Source organism: Neodiprion fabricii, chromosome 3 (genome assembly GCF_021155785.1).
Source record: "Neodiprion fabricii isolate iyNeoFabr1 chromosome 3, iyNeoFabr1.1, whole genome shotgun sequence".
NCBI lineage: Eukaryota > Metazoa > Arthropoda > Insecta > Hymenoptera > Diprionidae > Neodiprion > Neodiprion fabricii.
The window spans coordinates 12,001,587-12,018,150 of record NC_060241.1 but is presented as its reverse complement, the minus strand read 5'-3'; the positions used below and the strand labels follow the sequence as shown (position 1 = coordinate 12,018,150).

Below are 16,564 nucleotides of genomic sequence, written 5' to 3'. Positions count from 1 at the left end.
GCTTTTCTAAAAGGCAGACTTGATATTGAATCTCACATTGTTGTAGGCAGAGGGGAATTTCTATCTCCAATTGAATCTCAGATTAGTTTTCCTTAGGTCAAAGGCTTATCACAATTGATAAGTACAACATTAAACAAGTTTGATATAAAGTGTGTTTTTAGAAGCACCAACGATTTGTCGAGGTTGTTTGTTTTACATAAAGATAAGGTTTCTAAGAAGAAGTGTTTTGATTTAGCTTACAAAATTACATGCAATGATTGCGACAAATGTTACATTGACCAAACAAGTAGATTATCAAAGTAGGAATACTGAACACAAACACAATATTATCGAGGATTAAGAAAAAAACCAAACATCCTTGACAAAACATAGAATAGTGGTTTATCATGCGTTTAATTGTAATAAAGTTAGCATTATCTGTCGGGGGAAGAATTACAGAAACAAAATCATTCTAGAAATGTGCGATATCGTAGGCCATAAAAATGCAGTGAACCTCACAATCAGATCAGATGCCGACATTCCAAGTGATGCAAACCACATGTTAATTTCTAGTAAACTCTATAGGTAACTCTAATATCCCTTGAGGGAGGATCTGAGTTTTAGATCGTCGGTAGCTGATAGTTAGATTGGTGGCGCCATGGCAACTCAGAACTTGATACCATATGTAGTGCACAGATTTTTAATCTTATGAACTTGCCTTCCCGCCTCCCACCTTTTTCTTGTGGGCCACGTAAAAGTTTGATAAAAGAGAAAGGTCTTCTCATGGATTCGTTTAGAAAGACGATTATGATGGTCCCAGCACCGTAAAAACCTGACAAAGAAACGATTGTCCTTTGATTCTACGGTAAGATTCAATTGAAAAATGTTATGAGCAATAGTGACCACAGATTGACAGGAATGATCAACCTAACCTATCTTATTACTTGCATTGTGATTGACGACTCAGCTATTCTTTTGCATACACATTTTTTTCCATGGATGGAGTGGTTGATAAGCCGCATTTCATGTATTTTTATATAGAGCAAAATTATTTAAGAAAGGCTGGACCTGTCGTCCACCCCCTCCGATTTGGCTGATTCTTTGTGGGCATGTTAACCACCTAGAGAGTGATCAAAAGCCAAAATATTGGGCACCGTAAAAATTTATTGGCTGAGCCAGAGCCATTTTTCGTTTTTTTTTTTTCACATTTTCGACTTGAATTTGGGTATTTTTGAACACGCAAAGGTTTTTTCTACGATGTAGCTGAAAATTAGTTTCCCTATGTAAGATTGACCAACAAACAAGAATATGGCCATAGATTTGACCTACGACAAATATCCACAGAAATATTGGCCAAAACCCTCAAAACTGACCAAAAAAGTCACAAATCTTGGGGAGATAGTAGAAAGAAACTATTTTTTTACTATCTAAAACACCTATCTTGTAGATAAAGAACCAACGAATCCAATGAGCACACACCCAGATTTTTAGGACGAGTCGTTTAGAAAATACGCGGCGTCAAAGTTTGAGATTTTTTTTGTTGAAAATTCACACTGCCTTCCAGGGGCACTTGGTCCGGGCAGCTGGAGGCGACAACGGTAGCAAACGTCGCTGTACTGCAGCGCAGCGCCTCCTCCTGCAAGTTTTGCAAGATCTGCGACAGAATGGATTCTAATAATGGGCTGCGCATTATCGCGGCGAATACAAATTACACCAGACTGTATCAATCCGAAACTATGTCATCGAAGATAGAGACCTTTAGAAGCGTACGGCCTGCAGGCTATTTGAAGCAAGAAAAGTTGGGGTACTCGGACGAGCGATCACGCCAACAGCTAGGTGTCGCTAGTGGCGCCTTTGCTTGTGTGGCTCACGTACAGCGCTCTATGCTAATGCGTACAGTGTCGGTGCGTTGGCTCCGACCGGTGAGTTGGGGTGATCGTGCTAACTCTTTTGATCTCGTTTGGAGCCATGGTGCGTTCTCTCTCGCGCCCGATCAATAATGAACCCAGAGTGGGGGGCCGGTATGATGTCTGTCATACTTTTGACGATTCAAGCATTTATTATTTTCATTTTATGTAATAACAAGTACATTCTCAAGAGCTGTGAGACTCTTATATCCGAGCCGATTCATGCACATGTCGTTTATATGAGGAGATGATCTATACAATATTAACATCTATTTTTCATAATACATAATATGTATTTTTCTTCTTCACCATAAGAAAAAAATAGAAAACTGCGGGGCGGAGGATCTTCCTATAAAAATTAAGAGCTCATATTTGGAGAGAATGTTTTTGAGGTCTTTACCAACCAAATTTTCGGAGTACCAAGTGAAAAAAAAATTGTCGATTTTTTTGGCCCACCCTAGTATGTATGTATGATTACCCCAGAATTACGTCAAGTTTATTTCTAAAAACAAAACGCGCGTATTTTAGTGGCCTAATACGTACGCGCCGTATTTACTTCGTATGGAAAATTCTGCCAGATACCTTGTAATTTTACCTTGGATACTTAGGTAGTCACAATAAGTGATGAGAATATTCCTTATGATCGACAAAGTGTAAACACTGATGCAAATTGCCGAATAGTGATTTCGATCATTTAACCTGAACACGTAACAAATTGATGACATATTTTAGCGACTAATGCAAACCGGGCTAGTACCACACGTCACAATGCATTCTAGTTTATATTTTCGTATGTATAAAAAACTTGAGAAAGAATTTATACTGCTATTATGAACAGCAATATCGGCTCTTGAAAGTATCTTCCTAGATTAAAGCCCTGCGATTGTTCGTACTCAAGTGATTGAATCTCGAAGTCGGAGAGGATGCGACATCAATCATATAAATAATTCGATTTACCTAATTTTTTCCTGAAATTTGCCAAAATCTTTATGTCGGGTCGTTTCTCCTTCTTCAAAGACAGGTTCCTTCTCTTCTTAGCCATCGCGGGAATAAATACTGACTCGCATTAATAAAAAACACGGTAGACAAACACAAGCAAAAAGAAAAGCGCGGAACACTATCCACGTGCCGAGCGACGAGGGTTCGAACGAGGGGAATTGTAGTGGGGGAGTTTGAGTCTACTCTCCACGCCTGTAATTCGCATGGTCGCCGGCCAACGCGGTCGTGGCGCCAGCAGCCGCCCGCCTTTGGCGCGAAAAATTTGCTGTTTTATGCTTCGTGATTTTCCTTCTCATTTCCTCATTTTTGAAGATAATTAGGTTCTTAGAGAGTCATTTTAAAGATAAAGAATAGATCTGTGTCGCCTCTTTCGCCGAATTTCGAAAAAAAGTTCACTGTTCACTGTGTCTCGCTTCAAAGATAACGTACTTTCAAGTACGTTTTTCGCAAATCTGAAAGCGAAATCGAAAATTCGGCAAAAAAGGCGACACAGATCTATTCTTTATCTTCAAAATGACTCCCTAAGAACCTAATTATCTTTAAAAATGAGGAAATGAGAAGGAAAATCGTGAGTCTCTGTTCGCGCGTGCTCGTCGAGGCATAGGCAACGCCCTTAAGTCAATTAAATAATTCAAGATTTCCTGGGGTTGCTTCTCAAATTAACAAGAAACCCTTTTATCCTTCAAAACCGCCAATATTTGATGGAAAGATTCCATGGGCAGAGTATGAACGCCAATTTAACACAATTGCAAAGTATAATCAGTGGGACTCCGCCATGAGGGCCCACAGCCTTGCCTCTTGTCTTCGGACGCCGGCTTTGAATGTTTTAACGGCATTGTCTGAGGAAGATATTTCCTATTATGAAAAAATTAGCTCCCCGTTTAAATTAAGATACGGAAATGACCATCTGACAAAATTATACACAGCTCAATTACAGACTAGAAGACAAGGACGAAACGAAGACCTCGCGTCACTTAGCCAAGATATTGAACGGCTTTCTCGTGTAGCTTTGCCAGACCACGAGCCGTCTCGTAACTTATTAGCGACCCAAGCTTTCTTAAACGCAATTAGTGATCCAGAAATCAAAATGGCCGTTGGGACATCGGGTCTCACTTCTCGACGAGAGGCAACGGCCAAAGCCCTTGAGGTGGAGGCAATGCGAAAACAATATTTTGGGTTGAACAAGCTTCGTCGGATTGAGGTGTCCAAAAACACCTCGGAAAGACGGGTTTTGAGCACTCGGAGGAGTCAAAGCCTCAAAATTACAGAAATAAAAATAACAATAATAATTTTAAACAAAGAAATCGTGGTTCTTTTCAGAATCAGAGTAACAAACACGAAATTAGAGGCGCAGTTACGACAGATCAAACTGTAGTAACTTGTTTATTTTGTCATAAAATAGGACATGATGCCAATCATTGCTTTTTACTTGAAAGGAATAGTAGAGAAATGATACAAAACTCGCATTCAGATTCCAATAATCGGCGAAGAAGAGATATAGAGGTTGGTGAAGAAAATCCTAAATCCTCAAACTAACTCTTCGTCTGAGGCTGGTTTGAGGAACTAGTTTCAGACGTTTTTATATAAAATTATCATTGGAGTTAACCTCTTTCTTTGAATTATTTTGGTTATGCGTGACAGGCATTCCCAACCTATTTTATTGCCTGTCAGGGAAATGAAGCTCGTCGAAGGTTAGGTAATTTTCGCGACTTCGAATCTCTTCTATTGAGGAAAAATTTTGATCTTCTCATTCGCTCGTCTGAACTCAGAGTGGATTTAATTGTTTATTTGCGAGTTTCCCTAGAAACTTTTTTCGCTCGAGTTAGTTCCCGTTCTCGTGAGGAGGAATCGAGCATTTCTTTAGAGCTACTCAGAACTATTCATGAGGTTTATGAGGATTGGCTAGTAAATCAAATCTTTTCTTTTTTATCGGCTCCTGTTTTGGTTATAAATGCAGAAGCTACAGCCGACCAAGTTTTTCTAGAACCTTTTTCTCTGGAATCGAGTTTTGTGTCGGATAGGCTTTGGTTTCTTTTGGAATGTGAATAGAGCCACGATTATTTTTCGCGGTCGATGAGCGATTGCTTGATTTTCACATTTTATTAACCTTAAGTGTCAGTTTTTGTGAGCACTTTTTCAGGTTATTTGACACAGCCTTTTCCTTCCAATCTTCCCTAATTCCTGAGGATGACTGGTAGCCTTATTTTGAAGAAATACGCGGAAATGATTCAGATAAGATCGTTTCTTTTCTTTTGAATACATATTTAATTTATTTTATTCGTCTATTCTCCTAAATTCACTTGGTAAATTTGAATTTTTATACCATCACTCACATTTGTCCTTCCAAAACTCTAGGGTGAGCTGTTTCTAAAGAAGATTAGGATCAGTCACCCATCTATTTTCCTATTTCCTGTGAAAAGGAGTCTGTTTTTATCCTGTTTGGTCCTGGAATTTTCGATTCCCGCCTCGATGTTTTCACCCGAACCTGTTTCGTTTGGACAATCCTTCATGAAGAGGATTGGATTTCTTTTCGACATCGATCTGGACCGTTGCTGATAACTTCGAATTCATGAAGCTACATAACACTTAACAACACTTACCTTTATAAAACAAGGCACATAAATTTTTGAAATTATTCAACGCTCAACTATCTGCTCAAGGTTTTTTGTGGTTTACCTTGAGACTGTGGACAAATGCCAGATAGTAAAAAAGGGAGTCTTTAAATTTTTAGAGCCACAGCTCCAACTCACGTTTGAGCACTGACTGCTAGATCACTTTTATAATTGTTCTATCTTTCCCGAGTCGGGACGACTCTTTTCCTCGGGGGGGGAGTAGTGTTACAATGGGTGAAATCACCCGTTTTGCCCCCTCTTTAATGATCTAGTAGTCGTCATAGATAACAGACGTTTATAAACCTCTTATGTCTTTCAAAAGAATAAGGTTGCTGCATCAACCAACATTATTGTAAAAACAGTCTTGTTTCAGACTTTAAACGAGAAACACATATTTCGCAATTAAAGCTTTTTCACAACATTTCATTCACGCTTTTGATTTTGACTTGATAATTAAACTCGCGGATCCATATTTTATTTCCGTAACGTCAAAGAACGTTACAATATTATTATCAGTCTGAATTAAGAACACTTTGGCAATGGTGAGGTCATGTTTCAACAATTTTTCATCAATTCAAAGGTACTATGAACGAGATTCTGAGGAAATTACAGAAGACTCCCGAACTTCTACGGGTATTTTGTTTCGTAAGCAGCTTTCGCACACTCACAATATCATTGGAATTAGATATAATAGAAGAGTTCGCGATGAAAATAGCGGTATACCACCAGGGTCAGCCCCGAACCCTACCTTACCGAAAGTCGGTAATACCAGCGAGGGGTGAAAATTCCTGCCATACGGGTGGAAGTAATGCTGACAAAAGCGTTACCGTAGATAGCGCCACCTGCATTTTCGCTTGATTTTACCGACAGGGGGTCTGATAATGAGATTCTGGGCACTCATATGAGCAGAGATTTTGAATTTCTGCCGTCAGGAGACAGACATTTGACCAATCGAAGTGTCAACACCAAAGGCACCCTCTTTATCGATTAGTCACTGTTTTCTCGGTCTCATCGATTTTGTTTCCAATGTCCATCGCTGGGTAGTGTCACCACTCGACCTAACCGATAGTGGTGCCACAGATGACGCACCCTTCATTGATTATTTGTTATTGCAGAGATGAGTAGGGAGATGTCCAATGCTCGCATTTTAGGTGATCCCACCAGAGTGACGCTGAAACGTAGCTATGAATCGAGAAGTAGAATTTTGTGATCATCGCCTCGGTCGATGCTGCAGAGTTTTTTTAGGGCTACACCAACATGGTGATCATAAATATGATTTTGGTGGATAATCAGATCGCACGTTCTCTGTTATTTGCGTGTGTGCGGTGCTCGTGGGTGAGTTAGACCACCGTCGGCCACGGGAACGTACCACACATATGCATGCCGTGATGTATGCTGTATGCTCGGGTGCTCGGTTGACTAAACCAACGTCCTAACATATACTGGGTTGGTCAGGTGAAAGTATACACCGCACGCGCGGAGCGTGTGTGTTTAGAGGGTGTATTCTTTCATGTTGGTCACTCTGTATATACATACCGACACATTATGCAACATACGCTACTTTATATAGAGTATATGGGGTATTCCATGCCAATTCGACCTGAGTCTGACCCTCGATCTCTCAGATCCGGTTCGCGATTTTTTGTATCATTCATCGTCAGCCTCTAAATAGTATTTTTAAAGTCTTCTTTTGATAGAATTTTTGAAGTTTCCTTTCAACACCTCGATGGCCGTGATCGAAAAATCTGAAAATATTTTCAAAAGTTCTGTTTGCAAAATAAAAATATTTGAACCAACATTCGTAATGTCTGGGTTATTCGTTTCAATCTGTTTCTTTAGCTTTTTGAACCAAAAAAAAGTTAAAAAATTAGAAGCAGAGGTCAATTTACAGTGGACTGTTGCTTGATTTTTTGTGCGTATAATAACAATTTTTTGACATTTTTTCAGATTTTTTTTTCGAGAATATCATATTTGTATCAACTCTAAATAAATCTGATGAAATTTCCAAAAATCCGTTATCTCGCATACAATATTCAAGCAACAGTCTACAGTAAACTCACCTCTGCTTCTAATTTTTTGTTTCCTTTTCTTCGTTCAAAAAGCTAAAACCAGGTTGAATCAAAAGTCCCGGCGTTATGAATTTCGGTTCAAAAATTGTTATTTTGCACACGGTATTTTTAAGAATTTTTTGAGATTTTTTGATTACGGCCATCGAGGTGTCAAAAACCCAACTTCAAAAATTCATGACGCCTTAAATTTTTTTTTTTTTGAATCTGAAAAAATTCCAAATGCTATTTAGAGATAAAAGAATGATACAAGACATCACAGTCCAGATTTGAGAGGTCCGGGGTTACACACAGATCCAATTGACATGGAATGCCCCATATCAAGGAATCATGTGGTTCCCTGTAGAAAAAGACTCATAGGTGTAGATAAAAGCGTGGCTAAATGCACATATTGAAACTCATAGACTTATGGGGAATCTATATGAAACTATGAGGTTCAATATGTGCATTTGGCCGCTCTTTTATCGGCCTTTACCTGATTCTATGTGAGGTATTTCATATGATTTCGAACACTCGAAAACCCGACCCCTCCCGATCAATCTGAGATTTTGGTATTTTTTTAGAGTTGAAAAAACGCGATGACTTGATTTTTTTTAGAATTTGTTTTCGTTACCTATTGGGTGTGGGAAAAAAGTTCATGAAAAGCTATGGATCGTTATAATTTGAAAAATATCGGTTTTTCAAAAAAAAAAAAACCTCAGGACATAAAATTTCCACTTTTCAGAGAACTTTTAAACACTATTTTTAAAATTGGCAAAATAATAAAACTCGGGGAGTTTATCATCAAAAATAGAGAAAAATATTTTTTTTCGGCAAGTAATTTCTAAAGAATATTGCTGAAAATTTTACAGATAATGCTCTTGTTTCGATATTTATAATACAATATCCATGTATTATCTGATACATTATTTGGTATGAAATACTGACTTCACTCGAGTGTGTACTGCTTTATACGAGAATATTTAATATATCAAATGAAACAAGTAACACAACATACATAGCAATATAATTTCATCTAAAACAAGCAATAAATAGTGACTGGCCGAAAAACGATGTAATCTAAATCCCAGAACGTGAGGGTCAAATCGTATCGAAGTACCATACCACATTTGGTGATTTGAACTGATGTCAGTGGTGCATGAACCGCTGCTGCAGTGAGGCGCAGTTGATACGCCGCTCAAAAAACCTTGATTTGCTGATAAATGCGATTTGTCGCCTTATCTGAATAAGGCGAAGAGTTCACAAACCTTGAAGCTTTTTTAGTTTTTTGTTACTTGGTTGCTTTTTACGCATTCCAAGACAAGCTCGCGCTGCCCGATTATTGTATTTTGTTTGTGCAAAAATGTTTACTCTGATTAAAAACTGTAAACGCCGCAACCGATGATTGCTATACAGATGACTTTTATCATACCATTCGGGATCGATCAAAGCTGTGCTTGTGACGATATCCCGTGTGAGTTTTTGTAGTAGGTTCTCAGTATGTCAGTGCTTTTCCCACAGCTCACAGTAAGCTTTCAATTGCGCTTCTACAATCGCTGCAAACTTCTGAGTAGGCCGCTTCAATTTTGCGACTCTTGGAGCGTCGTCGCCCATGTTTTGGTATTCTCGGTACTCAATGTACATTTCATCCAGTGATGAATCATCCATAGGAGCTTTTAAGATTTCTTCACGGCAGTAATCACATGGATTTTTTTAAATATTGCGATGAGCGATATAGCCTGCGAAAAAAATAATCGCATTTTTCTCGAACGACACACTGGCATTGCCAGAACCTCGTTTCTCGTTTCTTCGTTGTAATATTCAATCACGTCCGATGCCTTCTCAACGTCAACATCTGGACTATCTTCATCATGCTCGGTAGGATCGCCCGGAAGATCACCCATTCTCTCGAATGCTTCTGTGACATCATTCGACAAATTTAGAAGTGCTACTGCATCAGGACATCGCACGTTTCCTTTATCAGACGTACCGATATATCCTGTCGAAAGGACATGCCTTAAGGTCAAGCGTACCATTCGTGCCATAGGATTTGGATTGAAACCACCACGTTGTCGAAGTTTTGAAAAAAGGTGTTCAACCGAGTCCTGGTTGCAAAGTGCTGTTGCTAATTCAAACCCACAATATTTTTTTTTGACTGAGCGATAGGTGCTTAGAAGAGACGTAACAGTTAGTGGAATAACTTTCAAACGAGGGATTTTTTCCATCGTTAGCAAAGCCCCAGTACGATTATCAATTGAGAAGTCTTTATTTTTGCTTGCCACGGTCCACCTAGAAGACCAATGTACAAAATCAACGAAAGATTTTTCAATGTTGGGGTTTCTATCAGAAAGGGATCGTTTCGCGGGATTCCGGAATATCAGTTGGTACGCATTACAGGCATCGATGATGCTGTTCATTTGCTCAGCAAAGGCCGCATTTTCCTTCCACGTTGTACTTTTGAGACCGTTTGGGTCACGGCCTGCGGTAAGTATTGCCGCAGAGAATGTGTGGCTTAAAATTTGAAACGCCCGTCTTACATTCATCGCTTCAAAACGATTCGGAAATAAGTGTGTTTCCGTAATATGCATCAGCAACCTTGATGTCGTATTGCTGTAGACGTATTTCCACGTGTTTATAAAATCGTCATAAGCGAAAATAACTTTTCCGTCACAATATTAAACACGGTGCGTTCTTAGCGTGCTTATCAAGCGCTTTATCAATTGCGGAAAGTCAAATGATGCGAAGTATTCTCGCCCCGCGCCACGAAAATATGGAGTGGTCTCGGTTACTCCTAGCAGGGACAAAAAAAAGCGATTGATCGATGGCCCTTGATCGCATGTTACCAAGACAACTTTAGCTCCAACATCGTCGAGTTTGATTAAGCATTGCCGTAGAAGTTCAGATATTTCAACTGCTTTTAGCCCATCTCCGATAAAAAAATAGGCAATAGTCTGAAGCCATGGAGTTTGTGCATTTATGCTATCCAGACAAAAAACAAAGACGTATCGAGCTCGCTGTTTGCTTCTCCCGAGAGGTCCAAGGTCAACAAGTCCATCGATGTAATCAAACTTGACAGAATATTCTTCAAAATTCTTGATGGTCATTTCATTCCATTTCAGGCAACAGATCCTTTCCTCAGGTCGCAGTTGAGCCATTTTCGTTTTCAATTTGATGAAAATATTAGAACAAAATCCGGGAATATTTTTCACATCCGAAATCCATAAGCGCACAGTATTGATCGATGGAAAAGTACAACCCGGTTTTCGCAATCTCTTATATGCTGCCGTTGAGTAAAAAAACAATTGTTTCGCTAAATCCTTCTCGTCATCTGCGAATCGAGCATTTTTACGAAGCTACTGGAGCTTGACCATCGCTCTCGCTGATGGCTCTGTACAATTGTTCTCATCGAGAAACTGTGCCACCGTTTTCTTCATACCTTTCTGCTGTAGACTGTTTTTACACATCAGTGCCCGTCTGAGTTTCACGCGAAGCTGCTTAATTTGTCTGCGATGAGCAGTAAACTCTGCTTGCAAGGCGGGATTTTATCACCGCAACTGTCTATTTTTTTCAGCAGCTCTGAATCGGCTGCTGGATATTGCTGCTGAAGATTTATCGAATTTTTCGGTAGTTCCCAAACGTTCGGTTCCGATTCGATAGCAGTCCATGCCATTGTTTCATCATCAGAATCCGCAAACGATAATTGATGCTTCATCCCGTAAGTACCAACCTTTCCGGAACTTTTTTCACCGAAGAGAAGATCGTTCGGACTTTTGGACGCTTCCGGTTGAGAGTAATCCGCCACGCTCTCGTGCGAGGTATCTTCTTTATCGTGATCGTGTATATGTAGTTCCGGAATGAAAATAAAACATTAAATTATAAAATGTATTTCCACAGTTCTTTCACATTGTTCACACATGTAACATATCCGTTATCATGAAAATGTTAATGATAATGATAATGATAATAATAATAATAATGATATTTAATTTTCATAAATGATAAATTCACATTTTATTTTTACGAAACTAATTTTTTTCTGGAAATTTTCTTTTTATTACTGTGTTACGTCCGGCGTATCGCCACACATCTTCCGCATTTCGTCACTCTCCCATAATCATTATAGTAACCTTATCATCTCCATTCTGGCGCGGGCCACTCGCTTCATCCTGACTCTGCTAATTCTATTCCTCACCATTTTGCGCACCTCACGTCGGCTACTCTTTACCTCAGATTCATTCCTATTCCAACGTTCAACACGATCAGTTCTATTAGAACACTCAACAACCTTACGTATAACATTTCTTACCGATATTATGAACTACACACTCCGTTTTAACTATTCCGCAAATTCGTCAAACAAATATATAGTTGATATCTTCAAACTCTTCTGGTCCTCCCCGGACGTAATAGTGAAGTCGAACCCGTTTTTTCCTTAACGCTCGGTAATAAACGACGTCCACGGACGTAACATTGGTGGCCAGCGGTGGTCATCGCTTTCCGGAATCTATGTCGCCGTAATCAAACCGTACAAGACATATTACCAAATACACTTCAAGTGGCAGATAATAGGCCAACAAGCATTCAAAATATTTGAAAACGACATCAAAACGAATGCCATTAGCAACAGCACCAGCACGAAATCTCCCGGAGTAACTACGCGAATACCAAACTAGTGGACAAAAATCAAAGAACGTTATCACGTCATCATCGCAGCTTGATGCATACTCAATATACTGTCGCTCGACAACCACGATAACATACGAATCAATCGATCTACGAGACTCGTTCGGGCACCCATCTTCCCCAAATTCGCTCACAATGTCCACGTCTGATTCACCGACGATTTAACACAGGATACATGAGACATCACTACGCATTAACCCCAGGACAGCTCACCAGTAATCTACAAGCGTCAAAACCAGTGGACTAGCGTTTCTTCGTGATCTCATTTTGCATCTACCTGTAAGTTTGTTATGAACTATCTTGCTAAGTTAACTTACACCTCCCATTACCGCAAAAACACGAACACTACAGTACAATGCCTGACCCAAAAAATGATAACATGTCATACGTATTAGCCAAAAGCGCTATGCAATGGGTTCAGCTCTTCAACGGGCACAACATTCCAGTAGACGACTTCGTCTTCACAGTACAATACGCGAACTCATTCGTAAGACGGAACGAAAAACGAAGATTTGCGAAAATGATCTTGTTCAGAATGACTGGAGATGCACAAACAGGCAAAGAGTTCACTACGGTAGATGATATTATTAAACGTCTCGAACGAGGTTTCCAGACTCCCAACAATATTAGCGATATGTATTTTATACTTACGGGAGGCAGCATAAAGCAAGGCTTATACGAGAATTTTATAGTTTCTGGCGGGAGAGTAGATCGGTTAACAACGAAATTGTTAGCCGCGATTGTAGCCAAATATCCCAGCCACAGAGTTGATGGTTGGTTAGACCACATTAACGAACAGAGCCTACTGACTGTCATCAGAGGTCTTCACGATGAGCTAGAATTAACAGTAGTCAGTCATAGACCAACCACACTCAGAGGCGCGATAGAAATTGCTTGCGGTGAAGAGCGTGAATTGACGAGGCGACGACTACCAAGTGTTGGTCAGCCCTGTTTAGCCAATCTTCCTCCTCTATAGCCATCAACAGCCTTTTCTCTTCCAACTGCATCTCCACCTACGACATCATCTCCAACCTCAGGATTACCACCACCCACCCCCTCCCTGCCATCTCCGTTTCTGCCGGCCACTGTAATCCAACGACATCACTCACCCTTGTCCCCCGCGCCGGCTACATACGCACAAGCAACGTCCGAAAAACGAACCAAGCACCAGTCTGACATATTTTGTAGCCGTTCAAGTCACTCGGCCGCGGAATGCCGCCACATCCCCAAATAATTCTGCACAAAATGTGAACGAACCGGTCATGCTCACAGAGATTGCCGATTTACTGATACTCATGAACAAGACCAGAGTCAAGAGCATCATTGTAATTACTACAGACGGTTCGGACATGTAATTGACGAATAAAGAGCTCGCGCCTACAACAATAACAATCGTAATTCACACCGTGATGATCAGAGAATGACCGAACAGTCTTTAAACACAAACAACGCCCGTGCGTTCTCCCGGCGGCACCAACAACCAGCGTTCAGTGCACCAAATCACGTCGTCATCACAAGATCAATAGACGATGAACCACCAGTAATTCAAAATAACGCCCCTATACTGCACGAGAATCATTCGTAGTTGAAAAATAATGGAATCTGGAAAAAAATAACGTCGCTAGACCAAAAGTACCACGTACAACAAAAGAACGACTATCCCTTACCGGTATTATTAAACAGACAATCGACACAATTTTTAAGTCCCAAACTCACGCCAATGAAAACAGTCACACGTTTTATATGATCTCAGATAACTTCCCTATTCAGCATGATGGACCCTTCAAGGCGGTCACACCTTTAAGGTGCTTTCAAAGAAGTGCTGTTCATCTCGAAAACGTGGAGAGCCAAAACTCTTACACCGCTAAAGCGATCGTTACGAAACTTGGGCAAGTTTATTTTAGAAAAAAGTGGAGCGACTTTTTATTTTTTCAAAATTTTGAAAAACAAATTACAGATCGGTTACCACTCACAGCAATTGAGATAATTTTCACAGTTGCACTAAATGGATCGAACTATCTGGTATGATGCCACTCGACGCTGATAAATCACATACTTTGAGCCCAGTCCCATAAGATTTGATTGTAAAACGACGAAATGGCAGCCGATCTGGTTTTTGACTACGAAGAACACGGAAACCTCATTTTTACGACATTTCCTACCGATATTACCCGCATGCCAGTAATGCATGCATGTACCCAATAAGAACACGTTCGCCAATTAAACGTTGAAAAATAGACGCAACCATATGTGAAGTATGTTTCAGACTGCGCCGTTGAATAAACCAAGTAATGTCCACGTGATATACGAAAATGTCAACGTTTTGCTGGTACATCTCATACAAGTAGAAAATAGTCGTGTAATGTATGGGTGTTCTGAATAGAGCTTAAGCGACTACAATATTCGTTCAATAAATCTTTTATCTGTTCCATTATCAAACGTAGACCAAATGCGTGAATATGTGGTCTTACTGATGACGTACTTATACGTTCCGATCCATCTCGAGTGAGCTGGTTTATAAACTTATTCGCAAGTGCATATCTATTCGTTTATAATACCTCAAACTTCGCCGTTGAATAAACTGAGTAATTTCCACGTGATATACTAAAATTTCAACGTTTTGCTGGTACGTCTCATACACGTAGAAAATAGTCGTGCAATATATGGGTATTCTCAATAGAGCTTAAGCGAATATAATATTCGTTTAATAAATCTTTCATCTGTTCAATTATCAATCGTAGACCAAATGCGTTAATATGTGATCTTACCGATGACGGACTTATACGTTCCGATCCAACTCGAGTGGATTGGTTTATCTATTCGTTTAGAATACCTCAAACTTCGCCGGTGAACAGAGCAAAAAATTTTCGTGCGATATATGAAAATTTCGAGCTTTTTTTTATGTACAACAGTCGTAATATTCGTTCGTTTCTACAATACAGGGTGTCCCCATTTAAAGTACGCACTACGTTTTCAGCCGAACTAACGTTTCAATTGGAAAATGTGTCCTACAAAAGTTGTTCGGTTCAGAAGGGGACACATGGAGATTTTTTTTTTTTTGGTCCAGCATCATAATTGGTGATGCTGTGGAGGATGCACCAGTTTTTTTAAATGGAATCATGCATTTTTCTCCCAACTTAAATATTCTTCATTCAAAAATTTACAATTTTCTCAGAACTTGTTTTAATTCTAAATAAATAGTTCGTGAGATAGAACAAAAAAACTAATATTTTATTACTCCAAACTTTCTCTGTGATATGTGTGATATGTGGGAGCGTCATTGGGTGACTACAGATGTTCAAAAATACCACCACCAAGAGCAATACATGCTCTCACTTGCTTTTCGAAGCTCTGCACCGTTTTCAAAAGGATTGCCTTTGGAATGGCTCTACACGCTTTAGTAATTCTATTCATCATGTCAACCCTAGTCGTTGGAGGCTCCAGGTAAACATCATCTTTAAGGAACCCCCACAGGAAAAAAATCAGGCTATGTTAGATCTGGCGATCTTGGTGGCTACTCAACTGGACCTCCTCGACCGATCCAATTACCACCGTAGGTAGCCTGCAGATAATTCCTCACAATTCGGTGATAATGAGGAGGTGCTCCATCTTGTTGGAACCACATTCGTGCTCGTGTATCCAAGTCAACTGTATTGTTCTTGTATGTATTGCTCTTGATGATGGTATTTTTGAACATCTGTAGTCACCCCACTGATGCTCCGACATATCACACATATCACAAAGAAAGTTTGGAGTAATAAAATATTTGTTTTTTTGTTCTATCTCACGAACTATTCATTTAGAAACAAAACATGTTCTGATAAAATTGTGAATTTTTGAATGAAGAATATTTTAGTTGAAAAAAAATACATGATTCTATTTAAGAAAACTGGTGCATCCTCCGCAGCATTACCAATTATGATGCGAGACCAAAAAAAAAAAAATCTTCATGTGTCCCCCTCTGAACCGAACAACTTTTGTAGGACACATTTTTCAATTGAAACGTTAGTTCAGCTGAAAACGTACTGCGTACTTTGAATGGGACACCCTGTATATGCGATTACACACGAATGGCATTACATATCCAAATATCAAACGTATAACAGATCCCTTGAAATATTGTCCAAACAATAACTTGTTCATACGTTTAGATCCAACACAAGTAAGTAGCTGAGTCCCGCTGCACGTACACGTGAATATTTGGCCACAAATAATATGGTGATACCTTCAATTTTTCACAACTGAAAAGAAAAAGACTGCGTATGATAAAAAAATTGATATATTTTTGGTTTATTGCTCTCTCATTATACAGAACATTTACACATAATCACATAACTGA

General features: G+C 39.5%; 1 protein-coding gene across 1 annotated transcript in view; it reads right to left on the bottom strand.

The window, feature by feature from the left end:
* Positions 1-16,564, bottom strand: part of LOC124178533 (glutamate receptor ionotropic, NMDA 2B) — a 2,057,245-nt gene that overhangs the window by 1,293,164 nt on the left and 747,517 nt on the right. The window lies entirely within an intron of this gene.